Below are 25,596 nucleotides of genomic sequence, written 5' to 3' on the forward strand. Positions count from 1 at the left end.
ATGTTCGAGTGTTTTTTAAGGAAATTGCGACGAATTTGACAATAAAAGTTCAAAGGAAACAATTTATCTGTCAGTCACTATTTTTCTCTAACGACGCGTTTAGAGAGTTTATACTCTCATCTTCAGTAGGAAAGCGTCCGCTCCCGGTAGCTGAATGGTCAGCGTGACAGAATGGCAATCCTAAGGGCCCGGGTTCGATTCCCAGAGATTTTCTGCGCTCAGGGCAGATATGGGCGATATGGATGCAGCTAGTTGTCTTTTATGGTTTCATTTTGTTACCGAAAGTATAACAGACAATTGTTATCGTCGTACGGCACTAAGACTATACATTTTAAAATGGTGACAGAGTCACAATCTGTTCCACTGTACAGAACTCTGCCTCTCGTCATAAATAATCATTTTTTACTTGATTTTTCACACAGAAACACGGGTCAGTAATATAATATTGCGCTTTGGAAATGTCAAAACCAAAAAATCATCTGACATACCGTGATATACAAGCTGTTTTCATAGCACTATATTTCCGATTACGACCTTCGGATGTGTATTGCACTCTTAGAATTGCATTGTGGGTGTGTTGTTCGTGTGGCCGAGCGGTTCTAGGCGCTACAGTCTGGAACCGCGCGACTGCTGCGGTCGCAGGTTCGAATCCTGCCTCGGGTGTGGATGTGTGTGATGTCCTTAGGTTGTTTAGGTTTAAGTAGTTCTAAGTTCTAGGGGACTGATGACCTCAGAAGTTAAGTCCCATAGTGCTCAGAGCCATTTGAACCATTTGTGTTGTTCGTATTCTGCTTAACTATTGCTCGCATTCGCACTGTTCTGTGGGCTAAAGGATTCCATATTTGTTTTTGTTTCATATAAAACAGAAGCTGGTTTAATCGCATGGTGTTCTGTGAACTCGAGTGTACTTGTTACTCTTTACGAAAACGTGACCGAACTGCTTGATTTAAATGTAATGTAACTGTATTGCTTGTCTTCTACGTTATTTCTGTTCGCATCCGTTTCTCGTACCGTCTCCCATTGACTGGAAGCGACCGAAATTTTCATTGGGAAGAATGACTCTAGTACAAGGTGATTCCAAAAGGAATTGTTCGTTACAGACAAATTGTGAAAGACAGAAACACATGTCACTGGGTAGACGAAGGTACAAAGTCTTATGTTCGCACAGACACTATATCATACACTTAACATGAGCACTATGCGTAGCTCGAGAAATATAGAAACGTTAGTCACTTTCGTTCTACACACCAATCAACAGGTCCTTGTTAATTGAATCGACAACTTCAACAATTGCATTTCACAGATCTTGAAGAGTAGTTGCCATAGGAGGGACAAATACTGTGTTAGGCAGCGCCAAGGAAACAAAAATCGCAAAGTATGGGATCTCGTGATTTTCGATGCCAAAACCAATGAATAAGCTCTTATCCTGCCCTCCTTGTAGAATTCCGGGACCTCCGTGTGATCGTGTCTCGGATACGCTCGACATTTTCATCAGACGTGCGTGGCCGACCATACCTTTTCCCTTTGCATATGCAACGAGCTTCCAAGAATTCTATATGCTGGTTACACGTCTCTTTGTGCAGAGGCGACTTTCTGCTGAATCATCGACGGTGAAATGCACGTTGCCCTTCAGCAGTGGATTGCATTCCAACACACAAGGTAATTTGTCTTGTGGTGTAAACGCCATTTTACTACCAAAAAACAACAGCGCAGTTGTATCAAAGATTTGAATTACCCTCTATCCAGTGACATACACAATGTGTTTCTATCTTTTACAGTTTCTCTTCAATACACAACTGAAATCAGTTCTTTATTTTTTAATCACTCTCAGCATTGATTTCTGTTAAAATATATTGTTTGTAGTGCCTCTTATTAACATTTGAACACATTTGTGTAACTACAATTGGATTTTTCCAGTTGTTAGGAAGAACGTTCTAGTCTATGACTACAAAGCATGCTCAATCTACACCTAAGTCCACACGGTGTAAACCGCTTGAAATGCATGGGCCTCATTGGCAAGAATCACCACCATTCAAAGCATCGATACACACTCATTCCATAAAAATATGGAATAACGATGAATTACAATTCTGTCAAAAGCTGCTAAGTAGAGTTCTACATCAAATGCAAGAAATTACGAAAAAAAATTAAATAACATTAAGATACTTACAGTGCATTTATATCGATCTGTTCACACACGAATTCATGACAACTGTACATAATTCAAAGATTGTGTACAAGTCACATAAGGAAACGTAAAGAGAAACACAGGGTGATGAGAGCACCTTCTGTTCTGAACGAAACCAAAACAAATACGGAAGACGTCAAATCACCCAATAAGAACCCGAGAAATAGGACTGATAAACTTGCAGCGCTCCAAGTGGCCTGGCGGTGAACCAAAGTTCTGTTAAACGTTGCCGTGTCCCCATGCTTATCAACTCCAGTTGTGCTCAGACCGGCTACTTCGATGTTCTGCCCACCCCTCTGCCTTGGCGCTAACCACGGACATACATTACTTGACTGGTAATGCCGTAAACAGTATCACTGCTGTCACTGAACCCAGCTCTTTGCGCTTCTACATCTACATCTACACCCACACCCCGCAAGCCACCCGACGTTGCGTGGCGGAGGGTACCCTGAGTACCTCTATCGGTCTCGTATTGTTCGTGGAAAGAAGGATTGTCAGTATGCCTCTGTGTGGGTTCTAATTTCTCTGATTTTATCCTCATGGTCTCTTCGCAAGATATACATAGGAGGGAGCTGTATACTGCTTCACTCCTCGGTGAAGGTATGTTCCCGAAACTTCAACAAAACCCCGTACCGAGCTACTTAGCGTCTCTCCTGGAGAGTCTTCCATCTCCGTCGTGTCTTGAATGTGTGTGTACGCCAGCCTTGGGTATCTCAACCCCAGTGCGCACTTGTTATTTGTGTATCGTTTACATGAATTCATAGAACATTGACTTCAGCTTATCGAGTCTGGGTTCGAATGAAGCATCTTGATGTGCGGAATATGATTGAAAGGGCGGAATATGTAAGCAATGAAGGTCAGGAGACCACGACGTCTTACAAAGCTTATTATAGTAATGCTTCACCTGGTTTCAATACCACTAACGATATTTTCTTTGCAAGGAATAAATTTACATAATTTATAAAACTATACAGCTATAAGTATACATTTTGAACTAAAAGGTCAAATGAAATAATAAAAGTCTTGGCAGAAATTGCTGCTCAGGTTCAGCTTATTATTAGAACAGGTGTTGAATCTGTGTATGTGAGAATGAATGTCCGTTCATATAATAACCTATACCTGTGGACAAATTCTTGTTGTTTTTCGTGGAAGACTTGATCTATGATTTCTGCTATTTGCCCTCAGGGTCTTAGCTCATAATGTATCCTTAAAATTTTAACGTAATGTAACGTATGTACCTTTATTCCTTCTGAAGAAGGTACCCTAGTGGTATTGAAACCTGGTCAGGGCTTATTACAACGAACTTTATGCAACCCATTGGCTGTATACATCATTTACTGAAAGCTTAGAATGTCATTTCGCTTCAGAAGCGCAAGGTAGTATCATAGAGAAACTTCTTGACACCACCACCTTACCTCAACAAACGTCAGTCTTCAGTATCAGCTGCCCCTTTGCCTGACTAGTAGTGTACGCTAAGGAGACAAATGTTATAAGATATCTCTTAATACTGTGTCGCAGCTCCTTTCACCCGGCGTAGTGCAGCAATTCAAGGTGACATGATGTCAACAGCTCGTGGTAATCCACTGCAGAAGTGTTGAACCATCCTCCCTTTTTTTTTTTTTTTAGGTCATCAGTCTACTGACTGGTTTGATGCGGCCCGCCACGAATTCCTTTCCTGTGCTAACCTCTTCATCGCAGAGTAGCACTTGCAACCTACGTCCTCAATTATTTGCTTGACGTATTCCAATCTCGGGCTTCCTCTACAGTTTTTGCCCTCTACAGCTCCCTCTAGTACCATGAAAGTCATTCCCTCATGTCTTAGCAGATGTCCTATCATCCTGTGCCTTCTCCTTATCAGTGTTTTCCACATATTCCTTTCCTCTCCCATTCTGCGTACAACCTCCTCATTCCTTACCTTATCAGTCCACCTAATTTTCAACATTCGTCTATAGCACCACATCTCAAATGCTTCGTTTCTCTTCTGTTCCGGTTTTCCCACAGTCCATGTTTCACTACCATACAATGCTGTACTCCAGACGTACATCCTCAGAAATTTCTTCCTCAAATTAAGGCCGGTATTTGATATTAGTAGACTTCTCTTGGCCAGAAATGCCTTTTTTGCCATAGCGAGTCTGCTTTTGATGTCCTCCTTGCTCCGTCCGTCATTGGTTATTTTACTGCCTAGGTCGCAGAATTCCTTAACTTCATTGACTTCGTGACCATCAATCCTGATGTTCAGTTTCTCGCTGTTCTCATTCTCATTACCTTCGTCTTCCTCCGATTTATTCTCAAACCATACTGTGTACTCATTAGACTGTTCATTCCGTTCAGCAGATCATTTAATTCTTCACTTTCACTCAGGGTAGCAATGTCATCAGCGAATCGTATCTTTGATATACTTTCACCTTGTATTTTAATTCCACTCCTGAACCTTTCTTTTATTTCCATCATTGCTTCCTCGATGTACAGATTGAAGAGTATGGGCGAGAGGCTACAGCCTTGTCTTACTCCCTTCTTAATACGAGCACTTCGTTCTTGATCGTCCACTCTTATTACTCCCTCTTGGTTGTTGTACATATTGTATATGACCCGTCTCTCCCTATAGCTTACCCCTACTTTTCTCAGAATCTCGAACAGCTTGCACCATTTTATATTGTCGAACGCTTTTTCCAGGTCGACAAATCCTATGAAAGTGTCTTGATTTTTCTTTAGCCTTGCTTCCATTATTAGCCGTAACATCAGATTTGCCTCCCTCGTCCCTTTACTTTTCCTAAAGCCAAACTGGTCGTCACCTAGCGCATTCTCAATTGCCATTATAACCGCCCATAATTGCGCAAGTGTTGCCTTTGCATGATTCTGTAAACGACCCCAACTCTCGATTTTGCCCCATAAATGTTCGACGTAATTCATGTTGGTTGGTCTTGGTGGCCAAATCATTGGCTCTAAATGTCCAAAATGGTCTTCGAACCAATCGCGAATAGATTATGGTTATCCATTACAGATATTTTAGAACCGTGACTGTATATTGAATGTAAATATGTTATACAAAACTGCAAGTTCTAAACGTTAAAGCCCTCTACTGCTAACATAAATCAGTACTTTTATACTTATTACTTCTAGCTGGAACTAACAGAAGCTGCCTTCATCAATATTCCAGATTAATTTAATGTTAGAATAAAAATAAGTCAACAGTTAAAGAACTTTTGGTCATGGTTTTTAAATATAAAGTGTACAGCCATACAAACAGCTTAAGTCCATTACAATCACTATAACTTTTATACATATACCTTTAGCTAAAATAAACAGAATCTACTCTTGCTAATACCCCATATCATGTTAACATAACAGCAGAAATAAGTCAACAGTTCATCTGAAGGTCAGTTATTAATTTAAATTTAAAGGTCCTAGTCTAACAGACAGCTGCATCTCACTGCAGATACAATAACTCTGTAGCATTGTTTCATGGATATCCATGTTAATGCCTATCACATAAAAAAAGAAATGCTATAAACTGCCTGTATTATAAGTAACATACAAATAGAAATAAGATATCAGATCACCTGAAGTTTGCTCTTGTAGTAGTTTATTTATTTATTTTATTTTGTACTCTCATGTTATCGCCAGGCTGATTAAAATATTTGCCCTTATATCGACCTTAATACATGTAAAGAAGAACAAATTACATCTCTGCGAAAAGTAGGCCTGTGCCATATCTTTCTGTCAAAATCTTTGTTACAAGCAACAGTTGTAAAGCGCATGCTGGATGCTGCAAAGGTCTCGCAGTCAGAGTGTAATTAATATAGTTTGTGTGGAAGTGTGTGCAGTGATACAACAACTGGACATCAAAATGGAGGCAGACAGATGGACACTAACCGAAAAAAGCCACCTATACTGTCGCAGTAAGTAAAAAACTAAATTTACATCCATATCGACAGATAAGCTATAGTCATGGCGATGCATTAAAGTGTGTTCCATCTTTTTGTCAAAGAGCCAGCACCCATCATTATGCTAGCAATAATGATGTAACTTCCTGAAACCATCTGAAGGTGAACTTCGAAAGGTTCGAAAACCGGTTCATGGAATAAAACATAATTACTCAAAAAGTGACTGGTTGCAGTTTTGTATAACTTATTTACAATCGCGAATAATTCTGACGCGGTGACATGGCGCATTGTCATCCATAAAAATTCCTTCTTTGAGTGGCTGCAAATGGTCTCTAAGCAGGTAGCCCAAAATAAGCATTTCCAGTCAATGAGCGATTCAGTCGGACCAGAGGAGTCAGTCTGTTCCACGTAAACACAGTTCACATCATGCCTTGTCGACAGCTTGGTTCCATGGCTTTGTAGTATCTCCGCCACACTCGAATTCTACCATCAGCTCTTACCAACCGAAATCGTGACTCATTTGACCAGGCTACTGTCTCACACTCGTCTCGGGTCCAACCGATATGGCCACAAACTCAGGACAGGCGCTGCAGGCGATATGTCTTACTGTTAGCAAATGCACTCGTGTTGGTCGAGTGCTGCCATAGCCCATTAACAGCAAATTTCACAGCACTGTCCTAACGAATACGTTCGTCGTACGGCCCACATTGGTTTCTGCGGTCATTTCAAGCAGTGTTGCTCGTCTCTTAACACTGACAACTATACGCAAGCGCCGCTTCTCTCGATCGTTAAGTGGAGGCCGTTGGCCGCTGCGTTGTCTGTTGTGAGAGGTAGTGCTTGAAATTTGGCATTCTCGGCACACTCTTGACGCTGTGGATACCTGAATACTGAATTACCTTAGGATATTCCAAATGGAATGTCCCATTAGTCTAGCTCCATCTACCGTTTCGCGTTCAAAGTTTGTTAATTGCGGCCATAATCACGTGGGTAACCTTCTTACATGAATCACCTGACTACAAATGACAGCTCCGCCAATGCACTGCCCCTTCTATACGTTGTGTAGGTGATACTATCGCCAGCTGTATACGTGGATATCACTACCTCATGACTTCACCTCAGGGTATGTCTGTCGCAAACACTGCCTAGCGCGGCGGGACTGAAACGGTGCTATGTATTTACGGTACACGTTCTAGTGAAGATACGGACAAAACATGGGGAAATCCATTGACGTAAACGTCTGAGACAATGGCATATGATTATGGTCGGCTGGGAACGAGCATATTGGTGTAGCTCGTAAGCTGTTAGCGTGCTACTGAGTTGAGCGTCTGCGGGAAGTATCTGAAGGACTATGAAACCACAAGTAGCCAAGGAGTGAATTGCTTGACCTGTACGCAAACATCTGATTCCACATACTTCCGGGAAATGTACCGATGACATGTCGAGTTCATTCCACGCTGAATCCCTACTGTATTGTGTTTCAAAGAGGGACCAATTCACCTTTAGACAGCTGTTCTTAATCTCGCGACTAACCAGTGTAAGTTCTGTCAATGATACATGATCGTCCACTGGTTATGAGGAACCCGCGCGACTCTTGATCTGTCGCAAGCCTTTCTCAGTGATCGGCTTGCGTGACATGTCTTAAGTGTATCTGTCCAGGGTAGGTGAGTGATGAATACACGTGCAGTTTAGGGTCATGTTTCTGTTGCTGATGTTGGTGAGAGGGATAGGGTGAAACCTGATCCTGGCGTACAGCCGGCAGGGGCCTTAACAATCCCATCCGATAGACTAATCACCGACGACAGAATCACGTGCCTTCGTTCCACGTGACACTACAGATAGGTTTTCGAATTTAGAGCCCTGGCACAAAAGTCTCGTGACCAGCAGCTTGATACCGACTCCTCTCCTCCCACTGCCGCTCCAATACTGATGGCACGAATGTCTTTCACCGCCAGGATTTGAAGCCATTCTCTCTGTTGTAACTAACCTGTTTCTACGGGTTATTACGTTATTATTGGGAATGGAAATACTTAGTGCTTGTGAAATTAACGTGAGAAGATTAGGGTCGCCACCGACTCTAACCATACAACTAATCAAAGGTTTGGACGAGTCGGAAAATAAATTAATTTGATCACAGAGCCAAAACTCATAAAAATGCATACGTTGTGATGTCTCTCATAGGGGATGCGATGTAATTAATAGTATTGCCCGTGCACTGTTCACGAGAATCAAACATTTAAAATAAAATAGAAAATGCATGAGCACTGCATAAGATCAGCTCCCAGCAACACACCTGAAAATAAGACTTAATCTAAAGAATTTGTTATAAAATAAAAGGGGAAACTAATCACTGGACCTGTGCATAAGGAAACGCCTTGGATGTGCTAACTGGAAAGCTACGAGGTGAGTGGCTTAGGTGCAAAAACGTAACCTCGGAATACAAGAGCATATTGTCGATAAAATCATTTATTTCTAAGAGATGGAAGTGAGGCATGTACACAATTCCTGATAACATTAATTCCCAAAACATTAAAGAAAAGCATCGATACATTCACCGTTATAGTCTACACCTAAAATCATTGGTATGAATCATTCATACAACTGCTGTTGCCTCATAACTTATCGCAATAACTCGTGAAACGGTACACGTTTCGCAGTACACCCGCGTGCCCACGTGGTTTGTGGAGACGCAATTTCTAGGTATCGTGGCCAAGTTGCAACAATATCACATCACACAATCACGAACAGTTGACATTCTTTAAAACAAACATGAGATCGGACAGTTAGTGATGACGGTAGCCCAACAAACACTAATGTTCAATCACGTGGTTGGCTCCCCACGGACGAAAGATACATAAAGCAAGGAAAATTTACGAGAAAGCAAAGCTATTGATATTTAGGAAAATAAAAGCTTATACAATCACAGCTGAAGGCAAACAGACATTCATACAGAAGCGAGTGCTCACTTCTTATCGACACCTTTGTGTGGCGCTCTTCCGGCGGATCGAAGTCTGCTATAGAAATTTACTACTAAAAGAAAAATCTCCCAAAGTTTTGCATTCCTTGCTGCGACATGTCAAAGCAATCTTTCAGAGTTGAAAAGCGAGACCAAAAGCTAACAGCTCTCCTCTCGCCAAGTAACAACGCGCCACGCGGTCAGTCTAACTCACCCTTCTTCGACTGGAGCACAGCTGTGGACGCTTCCCGTACCAGCGGCAGACTGCCTCCCTTTTCCTTTTTCTGGCCTCTTCCACGCTCCTCGTGGCCCGGAAAACCCAAAGATGCCATATCCGCCACCAACCTAACGTAGGTGGATTTCTCACAAGTAGCGCAAACCTCTTTGCCGACTTTACCACTACGAGAGTTGGCTATTCTGTACCACTGCTGCTGAATCTGTACGACTATCGCAGACTTTCTGCAGCAGACTGCGCCACCGTCTAGCAACGTGACACACAACCACATTCATTCAATCACACCACTATGAGAGTTATGAGAAAAGAGAAACAAGGAAAAGAAAGAGAAATGCTAGTGGAAATCGGCTACCGGACTAATGAAAGGTGGCTGCAGGACCCTTTCACTGTGTCAAGTGACATCGCATAAACGGATGAGGAAGCAGGTATATTTACGTTATCCTCGCACGTCATAAATCCGATCTCCAGAATATAAAAATTATTCCGGCCCATCACTGACACGTAGTTTTGTGCAACAAAAGCTGTGAAAGCTTCGCTGAGTTAGTGTGTCCTTATATTCCGCATAGTATCTCAGCTTTTAATATTATGCAACCAAGTTAGGTCAGGCTTCTCACTGTAGTTGTGATTTTAATGGCGTTAATAACAAGATCACGCACATTTTTCTTGCACTCTGATATAACCACACATTCTACTTTGACCTGAAATATGACTGCGTAATCAGGTGACTAAAATAGTTCAAGCTATGCAATCGGCTACAGTCCACTTTGTTGAGAACATCAGACGATAGAGCGAAAAAGGAGTGGTGTGGTAATCTGACGCGTCTTCAGACAATGATACGGACATTGTGCTCCCTCTGCTATGTCAACATGAATACATCCCACTCCAACTCAGGAGGCAGACCTAGTGAACTGCTGTACGACTAATGCAGAAGGCACCTTCACTGCAGCGGTCACTGAGCAGCACTGGGTTAACAAGTCCGAGATGCACCACGTCTACACAGCACAAGACCGGCGCTTCGGAATAGAGGTGTGGCGCAGTATCAGCATACCTTCGCATGTGTATGCGCCGCTATGGCATTAACATGCCACGCAGATAATTCTGACCTGATATTGACGATCTGACTATGGACTTCGTGGGTGTTATTTGGACACTTAATCGCCCGTATGGTTGACCGTACTTGGCTAAGAACCGTTGCCCTCTTCAGCAGTTTCTAGCAAAATGTTCAGCTGTTACCTCGACGTACTGACGCAATGTAGTCTGTGTAGGTTATTGTTCCAGAGAAATTGGCTTTATATGTTTTACTGCGGCTGCGTTTCGGCGCACAAAATCAATTTAACTGCAGAAGGTGAGCCAACTGGTCAAGGAAAATGTAGGACTGGAGATAGCAGTCTTACTGTTCACTCAACATTACTGCCGAAGACATGAGAGTGCTATTCTTTTGTTCCTCAATAAGGTGTAATGTGTAAATACCCGTGGCAAGGTCTTTTACACTCACCTCGGATCTTGTAAAGACGTCTGTCTCTTATAGGACCAGTACAAGCGCACAGCCTTGAAGCCGGCCGCTGTGGCCAAGCGTTTCTAGGCGCTTCAGTCCAGAAGCGCGCTGCTGCTACGGTCGTAGGTTCGAATCCTGCCTCGGGCGTGGATGTTTGTGATGTCATTAGGTTAGTTATATGAAACGTCCCCTTTTTAAAACAATTATACACGACTGTGCTTAAACTGACACACAATTTTTTGTTAGCGCAACGCAATCTGACTTTCAATAATCCCTACAAAAGAATGGGCCCTGACTAACATTAAACTATACCTTCCACAAATCACTTACCTCACAAAAATCTTCGCTACTCAAGCTACTGCAATACAGCGAGCGCCACTACTGCCAGCTAAATAAAAGATTCAAAGTACTGAAGGCACTAACTACTGATAGGCATAGTTAGCAAATGAAAGATTTTGATAGAGAACAACCAATGTATTTACCTCAATAGTCATAATATATATAGCAGTTCATGACAAATTTCAAAACTCCGCCATCTCTCTCCCCACATCCACCACTGCTGGCGGCTCACCTCCAACTGCCCAACGCTACGCGCTGTTCACATCCAGCTGCCGCTGCCCAACACTACAATGGCAGACAACAATGCAAACTAGACACATACTGCACACAGCACAGCCACTGATTTTTATACAGAGGTGGCGTTACCAATAAAAAAACCTAAACGGCCTACTTACAGTTATGTTTAAGTAGTTCTAAGTCTAGGGGACTGATGACCTCAGATGTTAAGTCCCACAGTGCTTAGAGCCATTTTAACCATTTTTTAGCACAACCTTAGATTTTTTGATGAATTCATCCACCTGCGATGACAAAAGGGTTGATGTGAGGATCTAGACTGATAATTGAACCGCTTTGGCAATTATTACGCGCGTGTGTATTATGGGATGTTGTTATGTATTTTATGTAGCACAAATACTTGTCCAATCTTGTTCACATGTGGAAACTATGATAGTCATTCAGGTTATCGAACTAATTTCACACGAAATTTACGGGTATAAGATTTATTGACACCACTGAGACACGTTACTGAAAATTACTTCTACTTCTAAATACCTACATCGCCTTAACGAAATTTACGTCCGAACCCAAGCCCCTCTGCCACCTCGACTGTATCCTTTTCCGACTGTGTCATTAAGTCCCACGCGGGCTCTCAGTTCACTACCGCGAGCCAGTCGGAGGGTAGAATTTGCTCCACTTTTGTGTAAAGGACTCCATGAAGCAATCAATGGAAGGCATGAACATCTTACTGTGTGCGTCTCACGTGAATGTTCACGCATACAGCTAGTGATAGAGACATATAGTGCTTCCAAAAAGTTCCACGTCAGGTTCCACGTCATCAGCTTCCACGTTGTACAAATTTGCATATTTAATGAAAGCTGAAACTAAAATATCGAACTAATATTCCTCAACCAAAAACAACATTTTCGATCTTATCAAAACAATCTCATTCAAGGACAGGGCTAATTACTCGCATATACTACAAGGTACTAGTATAAGAGTAGCTACAGTGAAGTGAGCGTGAGAAAGTTTCCTACGAAAACCGCAGAAATCAATAAGGATTGCCAGTTAACTGCTAAAGTCAGCATCAAGAAAGAGAAAGACTGTACGCTCTAGGATGCAGAGGATCGCGTAGAAATCGCAATCGCAACAGGAACTGCAGCTTAATCACTTCATAAAGAGGCGGGCGTCTTGAAACATCTTGAGTGGTGACGTACCACTCCATGCATCTAGTACAGCCAGTAAATACAAAGTCTGGACTCGGGGAACCGAGAGACTACTTGCTGAATTTATGCGTAACTCCACAACACGCAAAATGAAGGTGTTTTCTGTTCTTTTCCCGTCAAAAATATGAGCTTCACTTTGAAAGTTGCCCATTATGTCCGTTATAATAGGCCATCTTTCATATACTCTGTTAATACACAGCTTCGTCCTACGAGCTAGCTTTGCTATTATGCCTGTGGCACACTGACAGATTCCAGCATAATCACGGCTGTCAGATTTTTTATAATTTTGAAACACAGTATTAATTATAAAATTAATGCAAATCTCATATCTGTATTTCAAATTCGTGCCTTTCACAGCTTTAATTAACTGAAGTGCCAATTTTATCAGCTAGAACTAGCGAGCACGCATGATGCAACTAAATACGCTCATGCCTAATCGAAAACAGATTTTTCAGCCAGAACCATTTCCATTGGCAGTATATGATCACAAAGAACCAGTCTTTGGATTGGTAAATTATTTTCAGATCACTGGTGGTAAATTACATCGAGAGCTTCGAGACAGTGGCTACTTGACTTTTTATTTACTGGTTTTGTGACACTGTGATGTCATTAGGGCTTTTAAATGAAATATAACAACTTCATATATGAAAGCAGAAATTTGGGTCTCTGTTTTGCTTATTCGATAAATGTTGAACGGTTACAGGCCACCTTCCATTAATAACCTCACACTCTCTGCTTCTCTTCATGACTGGAAATATGCGGTACACATGATTCTCATCACTTTATTTAAGTCTGAATATCTTTCTTGATTCTGGGTATTGTACTTGATAAGAAATGCGGGCGTTGTCTGTCTGAATTTATGTCTGAAAAGGTTTTCAGATAATGCTACCAATCACTAAATTTGTTAACTACTTAATTCCTTACTTTGCGACATTTTTCGAAGTGATACCTCATCATCAGGCTATATTGGTATTACAAAAAACATTTAACGTAAGTTTGTAAAGATATTAAAGTTTCTTTACACGACTGTTGCGATCATCCTGTGGAGAGAGAAAGAGAAAGATAACCTATTATGAGGCAATGCCCTTTTATATATTGGTGTGTTGTTCGCTTGTAAATTTTTATAAAACTATCACTCAGTTTGTTGTTGTGGCGTGGAATTCTCCTTGTAATGTGTTGAGGTAGCTCTCTCATTTTCCTTCACCATTGTTCGCAAACTTCACAAGGATGACTATCACATGATAACTCACAAAAAAATCAGTAGTGCAGAAAACAAGATGGCTGTCAAAACAAGGATAGTTTCGATTTTACTATCAGTATGTTGATCATGATGTTGTCAATTACAGTGACTTCTACATGTCTTGCTGTCGCATTACTGATACTGTTGCCGTACTATATTACAAAAGAGCGACTGTGACAATTTTATAATACTAATGATAGTAAAAACTTTTTATTTTCATAATTACAATGATATTTCTGGGATATATACTTAAATATAACCTTAATGTCATGTACTTACTATTTTAAGAGTATTAGATTGAAATTCGGAAAGAAATGTCAGTTTTTGAATTCTGACCATTCATTTCGGATCTCGTTTTCCGACTTGGCAAAATGTACAAACAGGATGGAGAGTCAGCAATGGGAATTCCTCTCAGTGGGATCATTCCAGAAGATTTCACCAATCACCTTGAAAATAGACTTCTGAATAACAAAGACACAATCACTAAGAAAATTGTACACTACTGCCGATATGTAGATGACTCATTCATTGTACATAACTGTACTAATGAAAAAATGGAAACACTGTTAAACACGTCAAATAACATACACGCTAACGTCCATTTCACCATAAAACACCAGAAAGACATTTTTTAGACATAACTATAACCAACAGAAGCAGACCCTGAACGTCAACATTCACGGAAAGCCAACGAACATAAGCACTGTCATTAATAAATCTTCCACACACCCAAACTCACATAAACAATCTGCATTCAAGTCCTTCTTAAACAGAACACAGGAATTCACACTCAGTTCCGCTGACTATGACACTTCACACAGAAATCGTGAAATAGATGTACTTTCACAATGCATAACTAAAAACAAAACCAATCAAATTAACATGACTATCCCCCCACACCATACAAAAAATATTTAGGATTCATCACAGACAAAATAGCCAAGGTTTTTAAAAACAGAGATATCAGGATCAGTTTTGCCACCAACAACAACTTGAGGAAGAAAGTGGTCCATGACATCATACAATCTACAGAGAAACTGAGAAATTCAGGAATTTATGAAGTTACATGTAATCATTTGCAACAAATACTATGCTGGCCAAACGGGAAGATATTTTAAAACGCTTTTTAAAGAACACATTGACAGTTTCAAACTGGATGAAGCTAATCAGCCACTATACCAAAACGTATAAATGAAACAGGATACAGTACTACGATAGGTAACGACCTCAAAGTACTGCATGCTTTGGAAAAGAATTGGAGAGTGGATATGTTGGAAGACATGGAAATACTCATCCATGGCCATAAGTCGAAAAGGACATCCTAAATGAAATGACAGAGTTCAAAAATTCACACTTCTTTACGAAATTCAATTCAGTACTCTAAGTGGAAAATGCATGGTGTTGAGGTTATGTATGTGTACAGATCCCAGAAATATCTTTGTAGTTCTTAAAATAAGAAGTTTTTACTGTTGTTCGTATTATAAAATTGTCACAGCCGCTCATTTTGTAATACGTTCTCCCAAATAACTTCAGTAATACACCAGCAATACATACAGAAGATATTTGAAATGACAACCCCTGGATCGACATATCGATGGTAAAATCGAAAGTAGCCTTGTTTTGGCCTCCATCTTCTTTTCTGCTCTGCTAATTCTTTTTATGTTATCGTGTGATGAAGCCTCTCCCATATGAAGTTTGTGAATGATGTGAAGAATTCCAAGAGAGCTCCGGAAATGGCGGTACCTCAGCACATCACAAGAAGAATGCCACGCCACAGGAACAAAGTGAGTGATTGTCTTACAAAAGTTTCATGTGAACAACACACTAATATGCAAAGTGGCATCGCCTCAAACTACGTTATCCTTCTCTCTCCCCACAGGATGATCACAACAATCACATACGGAAATTTTAATATCTGTATGCACTTATGTTAAATGTTTATAAGGAATAGCTATTGCATGATGATAAGGTATCAACTGTACACACGTCGCTGAATAAATAATTTAGTAGTCAACAAATTTTGTAGCTGGTAGTAGTATCTGCAAACCTTTTCATATTTTTGTAGTGGTCGTAGTCGATTAATGGTCAATATGCCTTCAAAATATTATATGAACCTATGTCGCTTCGGTCAAGGGAATTCGTGGGCATCTTGCAATTCGCTTTCCCAGGAGTTGGGGAACGGTCGAGGCACACAGCACTAAGAGTAACAGGGCAGTTCGCTCGCCACTCAGAGGAATAAGTCCCTGGTCTCTGGCTTACGAGGGCGGTATAGCCACTCGCCTGAGCTTTCTCTCATGTCACTCAATGAAGGACGGGGTTTTCGTTGTTGTGGCGTAAGGTACTGTCCGATTCCAGGCCTGGAGGTTTGAGTCTTAAGGCTGGCCCGCCACCTGATAACATTTGGAGGGATCCCACTATTACTGATCAAGCCAGGACCGCTAATGTAGGAACGGGACCTGTTAGACGCGTTCGCGTGGCGTGTTCGAAATCCTGAGCTGCATAACAACGCTCTGATCACCTCTTAACTGGAATTTCCGCAAAAAACTTTGAGTGTCGCGTGATTGAGCATCTGCTTTATATATTCCGTTGGAGGAGATTATTTAACGTTGCAGTTTCACGCCATTGGACGGAAGTAAACAACATTCTGCCTCGTTGTTTGTTGTCATGCTGGTGCAAACGGGGAGTCGAACGCAGGGACACTTGATAGACGACACTCTTGGATCGGTCGTCTTAGACTCGACCTAATGTACTCGATCGCTGAGGAGGCTGTCTTTCAGTGATATGCGCTGGGAAGTCGTGCCAACGACTCAGTGTGATCTGCATATTCTGGGTTGTGGAGGTCTCGTGCTGACGCACATCTCCACGTCCATCGGGATAACAAGAGTATACCGCGCAGTTAGATGTCTGCCATTTTATAAGGGTACACCGACACCCCAGAGCCGTTAGATTCCTATTATAAAAACAGGTTCTTTTCATTTTAGTTCGGATGATCAACCGCTGCATAATAAGATCCAGATTAGGGGGGGGGGGGGGGGTTTATAGCAACAATGAGAGAATGTGCAACTTGAATCCATTATTCTTCTCTGGACATCACACTTGCGCTGATAAATAGTCTATCATGTTTGCTTCATACAGTCCGTCTGTTGGTTTACTTACGTACAGAGTTGAACTTCTGTAACGAATCACTAGTTTATTTTGATTTGAGTTGCATTTTCACTATCAATTTGTTTTATACAACAAACAAACACCGTCCGTTAAGGCCCTGAAGGCCCAACGGTACCGACCGGTCGCCATGTTATCCTCATCCTTAGGCGTCACTGGATGCGGACATGCAGGGGCATGTGGTCAGCACACAGCTCTCCCGGTCGTTTCTCAGGGCCTGTCGTGACTGGAGCCGATACTTCTCAGACAAGCAGATCCTGAATTGGCATCACAACGGCTGAGTGCACCCCGCTTGCCAACGGCACTCGGTCGCCCGGGCCGTCACCCATCAAAGTTTTAGACAAAGTCCTAAACAGCTTAGCTTCGCTGATGTGACGGGAACTGGTGTTTTTATGAAATAGTTATTAACTGATTTTATAGTAAGCCCCTGCTTACGATCTCATGTTAGCGCGAAATTTCAGATACCGTATTTCTATTGTGGTAAGTATGTCGACACTGACTTTTAAGGGATGAATCGGAGTACAGATGGTCTCAGACTCAGGTAATGATTTTTAAGTTCACACACAAAAGGGGCACTGCAATATTAAATATTGTTAACAGGATTCAAGTTGGGTTCAGCATGTGGAAGATTAACAATTAGACAATAATAAAGTATTACAGATATGAAACAAAACGTTACATTCTTCTACATGACTGTCTTCAGAACTACAACTGATAATAAATAGACTGCATTCTTCTCGTTGATTTTACAAGGAGAGGGGATCCTTATGTGGCGCTTCTCCACCAAAGAGACTGATATACGGAGTGGTTATCTATATCTGTCTTCTGTAGTATCACAAAACAGAATTCAGAACCGGAGCGCTAATTGAAGCCACAGGGAATCCTCATCTTCTGAGCGCCGATATATTTTGATAGTTCAAGTGGTTCTGAGCACTATGGGACTTAACATCTCAGGCCATCAGTCCCGTAGACTTAGAACTACTTAGACCTAACTAACCTAAGGACATCACACACATCCATGCCCGAGCAGGATTCGAACCTGCGACCGTAGCGGTCACGCGGTTCCAGACTGTAGCGCCTAGAACCGCTCGGTCCCCGCCCCCCCCCCCCCCCCCCCCGGCCGGCAACTGCTCCTCTAAGTCCTTTGCTGTCTCGGACAGTATTACACTATCATCAGCAAACCTCAAAGTTTTCATTTCTTCTCCATGGGCAACGAATCCACCTTCTTCAGCTCGCGTGCACAATTACGTCCGATCTCCTGCGGGGATCTCACGGTAGCGAGCATGGAGGACATGTATACAGATTGGGGATAGGTTGCGCTGGTGTGGGAATGTGGGTCGGTACAGAGGCGTGTCGGGTCCGCGCGAATGCGATAAACAATGTGGTTGGGTGGCGCACTGGTTAACGCTACTGCTTACTAAACAGAGATCCCGGTTCGAATCTGCTCCGGTACACGTGTTCACTCGTCACCGCTTGGTTCGCGTAAAGCCCCGATACATTTGACAACAACAGTCCTTTCCCTTCTATTTCCTTTCTCCCCCTCCGCCTTCAGTTTACATGTTGTTCTTGCTGTGGTCTTTAGTCCAGACACTGTTTTGATGCAGCTGTCCTTGCTACTCTAACTGTGCAAGCTTCTTCATCTCCCAGTACCTACTGCAACTACCTCCTTCTGAATCCATTTAGTGTATTCATCTCTTTGTCTCCCTCTACTATTTTTACCCTCCACGCTGCCCTCCAATGCTAAATTGGTGATCCCTTGATGCCTCAGACTATGTCCTATCAACCGACCCTTCTTCTAGTCAAGTTTGTGCCACAAATTTCTCTTCTCTCCCATTGTACTCAATACCTCCTCATTAGTTATGCGATCTACCCATCTAATCTTCATCATTCTTCTGTAGCACACACATTTCGAAAGCTTCTATCCTCTTCTTGTCTAAACTATTTATCGTCCACGTTTTACTTCCATACATGGCTACACTCCATACAAATACTTTCAGAAAAGACTTCCTGGCACTTACATCTATACTCGATGTTAAACTTCAGAACCGCTTTCCTTGCCATAGCCATTCTACATTTTATACCCTCTCTACTTGGACCACCGTGTCATTTGCGCCCCGCCGGCCGAAGTGGCCGTGCAGTTAAAGGCGCTGCAGTCTGGAACCGCAGGACCGCTACGGTCGCAGGTTCGAATCCTGCCTCGGGCATGGATGTTTGTGATGTCCTTAGGTTTAACTAGTTCTAAGTTCTAGGGGACTAATGACCTCAGAAGTTGAGTCCCATAGTGCTCAGAGCCATCATTTGCGCCCCAAATAGCAAACCTCATCTACTACTTCAAGTGTCTCATTTCCTAACCTAATTCCCTCAGCATCACCTCATTAGACTACATTCCATTATCCTCGTTTTGTTTTTCTTAATGTCCATGTTATATCATCCTTTCAACGCACTGTACATTCCGTTCAACCGCTCTTAAAAAAAATGGCTCTGAGCACTGTGGGATTTAACTGCTGAGAACCGCTCGGTCCCACCCCCCCCCCCCCCCCCCCCCCCCCCCGGCCGGCAACTGCTCCTCTAAGTCCTTTGCTGTCTCGGACAGTATTACACTATCATCAGCAAACCTCAAAGTTTTCATTTCTTCTCCATGGATTTTTATTTCTACTCCAAATTTTTCTTGTGTTGCCTTTACTGCTTGCTCAGTATACAGATTGAATAACATCTGGAATAGGCTACAACCCTGTCTCACTCCCTTCCCAAACAGTGCTTCCCTTTCATGCCCCTCGACTCTTATAACTGCCATCTGGTTTCTGTACAAATTATAAATAGCCTTTCGCTCCCTGTATTTTACCCCTGCCACCTTCAGAATTTGAAAGAGAGTATTCCATTGTCAAAAGCTTTCTCTAAGTCTACAAATGCTAGAAATGTTACGTATAACGTATCAAAGCTGCGGATTCCGCGCGTGTTTTTTTCTTTCAGACACCCGCGAGAGAACAGACGCGACGCATTCATATAATAGTAATTCTGTGCCTTTTAATGAGTAGATTATGACAGCATTCTAAACTTTTAAATTCAGTCAGTAATTGCCTGAAATAAAGAAAATCATCGTTTTATGCCGTCTGAAGCCGTTACATAGGGACCCAGCAACTGGAAGTGGTGGCGCAGTGATCAGCACGCTGGACTCGCATTCGGGAGGGCGACGGTTCAAACCCGCGTCCGGCCTACCAGATTTAGGTTTCCCGTGATCTCCTTGAATTGCTTTCGGCAAATGTGGGGATGGTTCCCTTAAAAGGACGGGGCCGATTTCTTTCCCCTCCATTCCCTAATCCGAGCTTGCGCTCCGTCTTTAATCACCTGGTTGTCGATGGCATGTTAAACACTAATCTTCTTCCTTCTTCGTGCATTTGCTGACATAATCGTAGAGTTTTGTCAGCATACAAGATGCTCCGAGAGCAACTTTACATTTTTGTTGTCCTCTAATGTCTTCAGGCGAGCGACACTTCTTGATATATGGTGTACACAACAACGACATTTTCTAGATGTTCCTACGGAACATGTTAGCAAAATCGAAAACATAATATGTAGTGATTCTCAAGCAATTTTGAAACATTGGAAACCATATTCATATATCGACAAAGTTGTAAGCAACATAGCGCAACGGAAACAGAACACTTCCCTGTTTTACTTCAGAAATAGAAAGGTAAGTATTATGAAATTACTAGCTGGCAAATCTGGCATCGCCCAGGTATTCACTTTGACATTTTTCAGTTGGAAACGAAAACAAAAAAATTAACCGTGTTTGTACAAACTCTTTCAAATAGGACTTTACAAATTTAAAAATTCATATAAATACATTGAGAGAAGATATAGCGCTGGGTTTAGTGTTATTTTGTAGAAAAACACATCAAGTTTTTTTTACCTTAACTAAAGATGTTGTATGTGGCTTCCGTTGGTCCTGAATACATCCCATCTGACAATTTCTTCCCAAACTCGCTGTAGCATTGCAGTTGTAACTTGCTCAGTGGCTGCGTAAATTCTTGTTCAAAGTTCAGGTAGAGAAGATGGCACAGGATGTACAAACACGATACCCTTGATAAATCCCCATTGAAAATAGATCGAGTTGTGTCAGGTTTGGGGAACGTGGGGGCCATGCAGTTGGCGCATCTCGGCCAATCCATTAAACTGGAAAGCGGCACAGAGAAAATCCCGGACGTCAGCCAGGTGGTGCACCATCTTGCATGAAGTAAACATTTCGTTCTTGGTGATCTTCATCGACCTGTAGTATAAAAAAATGTTGTAACATATGCAGGTGCACTATCCCATTGATGGTTCTCTCACTGAAGAAAAAGGTCCGTACAGTTTGTTCTTGCTCAATGCACAAAAAATGTTCAGCTTAGGGCCATCATGAACATGCTGCAATGTTTGATGTGGATTTTCACTGTCGAAAATCCTAGAGTTAAGTGTGTTAACCTTGTCACTTAAGTGACAAGTCGACTAGCCAGAAGAGATGATTTTGTCCAGGAAATGTTCATCTTCATGTAATCGATTTAACATATCCGCTCAGAAGTTCTTGCAAGCAATTTTATCAGTGTCTTATACTGCTTGTACGATCATCCGTCTGTACGGTTTCAAATGCAAACGGTTTCTCAACACACACACCAAGCAGTCGTATGCGGCATTTGCAGTTCGCGAGATGCACGCCGCGTCGATTTCGTAGGGCTGTTGACAAAACGTTGTCTCACTCGCTCAACGACGTCATCACGTGTGTTTGGACGAACTGATGATTTCCCACGTCTTACCCAGCACCCTCTTTCTACAAAATATTTATGCCACTCATAAATTTTAGGTCTACTAGGTGGATCTTTAGCGTACTTGGAACAGAAATTGCGCTGAACTGTTGTCGCCTACTTCGATTCTTCAAACCAAAACACACAGCTACCACGCTCAGGTCCAGTTAGGGCAGCCATCATCAACGCAACTACCGCTAGCGCTCCATGCGGTGCGATTCGGCACTAGCTAACTTTCCGAGACAAAATTTGATGTATTTATCTACAAATTGACACTACAATCACCTCTCTAGGTACTATGAATTAATTAATATGAATTTTCAAAGTTGTAAAGTCCTTTTTGAAACACCCTATCGTGTAATACGGACAAAATTTCGTTTCTATGTATTTGTGAATACATCTTTGAAATAATAAAACAGTCGTACAAAGAAGTATGTATAATGTACAAATATATAAGTACAGTATCCTGAATAGTTTGTGTACGCTGGGCACAGCTACTTTGCGCGTCTACAATGCTCTTTTGTAAACGTCTCTATGGAAGTGCCTGTTCACAGCTCTATAGACGGCTACCGTTTTCGCTACAGGCGATTGCGCTTCACAGTTGAAAGACGCCAAAACCACTGCCAGGTGCCAGGAATTCCGTCAAGTTGATTGTAGAAGTGTATTAGTAGTTGCGGATACATGCATTTTTTCACATATATCACTGTTTGACGTCGTGTCTCCAGATCTGCGTGTCATACAATAATACAGTTTTGTATGTACATATAGCGGCCTACGTGGATACTGTCTGCAGAATCTGTTACAAACAGAGCTAGCAGCAAGGAAGTGATAATGCGGGAGTTTTTCACGCATCTCGGCGTTTGATGTTCTACCTCCTGAACTACGAGTATGTTTGGTGCCATGATACAATTTCTTAGCTGCTTTAGCGGCATTTGTGGGTAATCTCTACGAAATTTATTGCGAATGGAGATAGTAGCACAGAAGTAATAAGTTTAAACCTCATGCGTGATGCGGCAGTTTCTTACACATCTCACAGTTCATGATGTCATACCACCTGAACCATGTTAGTTAGGTGGTTTTGACCCTGACAGCAGTGGTTATCTAACAGTAAGGGATATAATACCTGAGGAAAACAGCGCCATGTAGTGAAAAGATTCAAAAATGTTTCAAATGGCTCTAACCACTATGGGACTTAACATCTGAGGTCATCAGTCCGCTAGACTTAGAACTACTTAAACCTAAATAACACATCCATGCCCGAGGCAGGATTCGAAACTGCGACTGTAGCAGCAGCGCGGTTCCGGACTGAGGCGCCTGGAACAGCTCGGTCACAGCGGCTGGCGCAGTGGTTAGACACTGGACTCGCATTCGGGAGGACGACGGTTCAATCCTGCGTCCGGCCATCCTGATTTAGGTTTTCTGTGATTTCCCTAAGTCGCTCCAGGCAAATGCCGGAATGGTTCCTTTGAAAGTGCACGGCCGACTTCCTTGCCCGTCCTTCCCTAATCCAATGAGACCGATGACCTCGCTGTTTGGTCTCCTTCCCCAATCAACCCAACCCAACCCAACAGCGGCTGGCTAGTAAAAAGGCATAAAAAAAAAACCACTGATAATGCTGCAAATAAACAAAATATAATACAAAATTGTGTTCTGCTAAAGAAGGACCCCATCCAAAAACATAGAGTATGTATTGTTAAAGGAAACAGGGACAGAAGAGCTTCAATGTCAAGATGATTATGTATGGATTGTTAGACAGCACGGAATAATGCAGTATTCCAGGATTATTCGAATTTACTAAGGCTGTGGTGTAAATACTCGTCTCATGTATTTGATGTCAATAACTATGAATAATATCTAAGAAATAGTAAATGCCAACGGAAATGATACGTCAGAGAGCACTATTAAACACCGCCTTGTTAAAAAGCAGAAACTATTTCATTATTTTGATCGATCAAGTGGCAGAAAACCGTGGTATTTAAACTGTGCTGAATACTACAGCGTAAAATTCAGTAAATTGATGAAAACGTAACGTTTCACGAACGGTACCACCGCCCTACAGCCAAGAGCTTGATCCGCATCAACGCGAGGGTCATTCTGGGGAATACCAAGGCCTGCCTCCCGCTTAGTAACCTGTGACGGCACCGAGGTTCTAATGAAGACTGCCCGCCGAACTGGGCTGCAATTACTTCAGTGGCGCAGTGCGGGGGTGCGGAAGGGAGGAGTGGGGGGGGGGAGGAAGGAGTGGGGGGCGCGACTAATTGAACACGTCGTGACGGCGCACGCGCTGCAGGGAGCCGCTAGTACCCCGGTCGGCCACCAGAGCCGCCACCGAACCCAACACGTCACCACCGAGAGGCAGGTGCTGTTAGCGTTCAGGCCGTGGCCGACACGACCGATTTTTTGGACAAAAGGCTGCGGTCTCGCTCGCTTCAGCGAAATGAGCCTTATCCAGCAGTGTAAATGGGAAGAAGGTCTCGAATTACCTGTCGATTCTCTCATTCGCTCTACAGCTTGTGACAAGCAGTTTCGAATTGTTCACTGATGGTGTTGTCTCTCAGAGCTACGTATCGTCTCCGAATAATAGTATTGCACCCAGTTTTTCTTGATGGACGTCAGCAACTACAAATATACTCTGCGAATCTCTGTAATTCCCCATTATCAGGAGATTACTTGCTGAACCACTCACTGACGAATTACCCTGTGAGAGAGTGCTTGTATGTGCCTCCATGAACTCTTTATCTCTTAAATTCTTAATTTTTGTGGCCATATTTCAGTAACTCTGACGAAATCTCCACCGGGTTGACTGGCAGGTCATTTGAAACACGATACAAACAGCACATGAGGGCATCAAAGTACAGTACAAACCATTTGCAAGAAAGTTAAATGTGCATATGTCATTTTTAGCCAAGAGTCCCCAACTGGGATATTCCGCCTCTTCGTACAACAAAAAAATGGCTCTGAGCACTATGGGACTTAACTTCTAAAGTCATCAGTCCCCTAGAACTTAGAACTACTTAAACCTAACTAACCTAAGGACATCACACACATCCATGCCCGAGGCAGGATTCGAACCTGCGACCGTAGCGGTCACGCGGTTCCAGACTGTAGCGCCTTCGTACAACTCTTTCTATTTCAAGCTACTTAGTGACTTACGTGTCGATGGGGATGAAATGATGAGGACAACGCACATACCCAGCTCAGAGCAGAGATAATCCCTGACCTCGCCGGGAATCGATCACCAGGCCCCTATATCGAGAGTCAGAAAAGCGCACCACAAGACCACGACCTGCTCACACATTTGCAGACCATCTGAACAGGAATATCATAAGCCAACCACACAACCAAAGGTACGAACATCACGGAAACCAGTCAAAGTAGACATCTCCTTACTTCTCAAGAAAGCTTCCATCTCTATACAACACTAACATACAATAAAGGTTACTTAATGACCAAATAAATATTGGAAACCGAACACTATACGAGGGCAATTCCAAAAGTAAGGTCTATTTTTATGTAAGTGCGTAGAGCTGTTTATTTCTACTATGATTTACATCAGTTTACAGCTTGAACATTTATCTATTTTTCGACATAATCACCATTTCTGTCTATGCATTTTTGTAGACGCTGTGGCAGTTTTTGTATGCCCATCTCATACCAGCTCGCCACCATGCTGTTCAGAAAGTTATGAACCTCTTCTTTCACATCGTCGTCGGAACTGAATCGCTGGGACCACAATTAACGCTGACAGGTACTGTGAGACCCTGAAAAACTCAAACGGGCAATTCAGAACCGGAGAAGGGGAATGTTGAGCAAGGGCGTACACATTCTCCATGACAACGCTCGCTCACACATCGCTCGGCAAACCGTTGCTCTCCTGCAA

Source organism: Schistocerca serialis, chromosome 5 (assembly GCF_023864345.2).
Source record: "Schistocerca serialis cubense isolate TAMUIC-IGC-003099 chromosome 5, iqSchSeri2.2, whole genome shotgun sequence".
NCBI lineage: Eukaryota > Metazoa > Arthropoda > Insecta > Orthoptera > Acrididae > Schistocerca > Schistocerca serialis.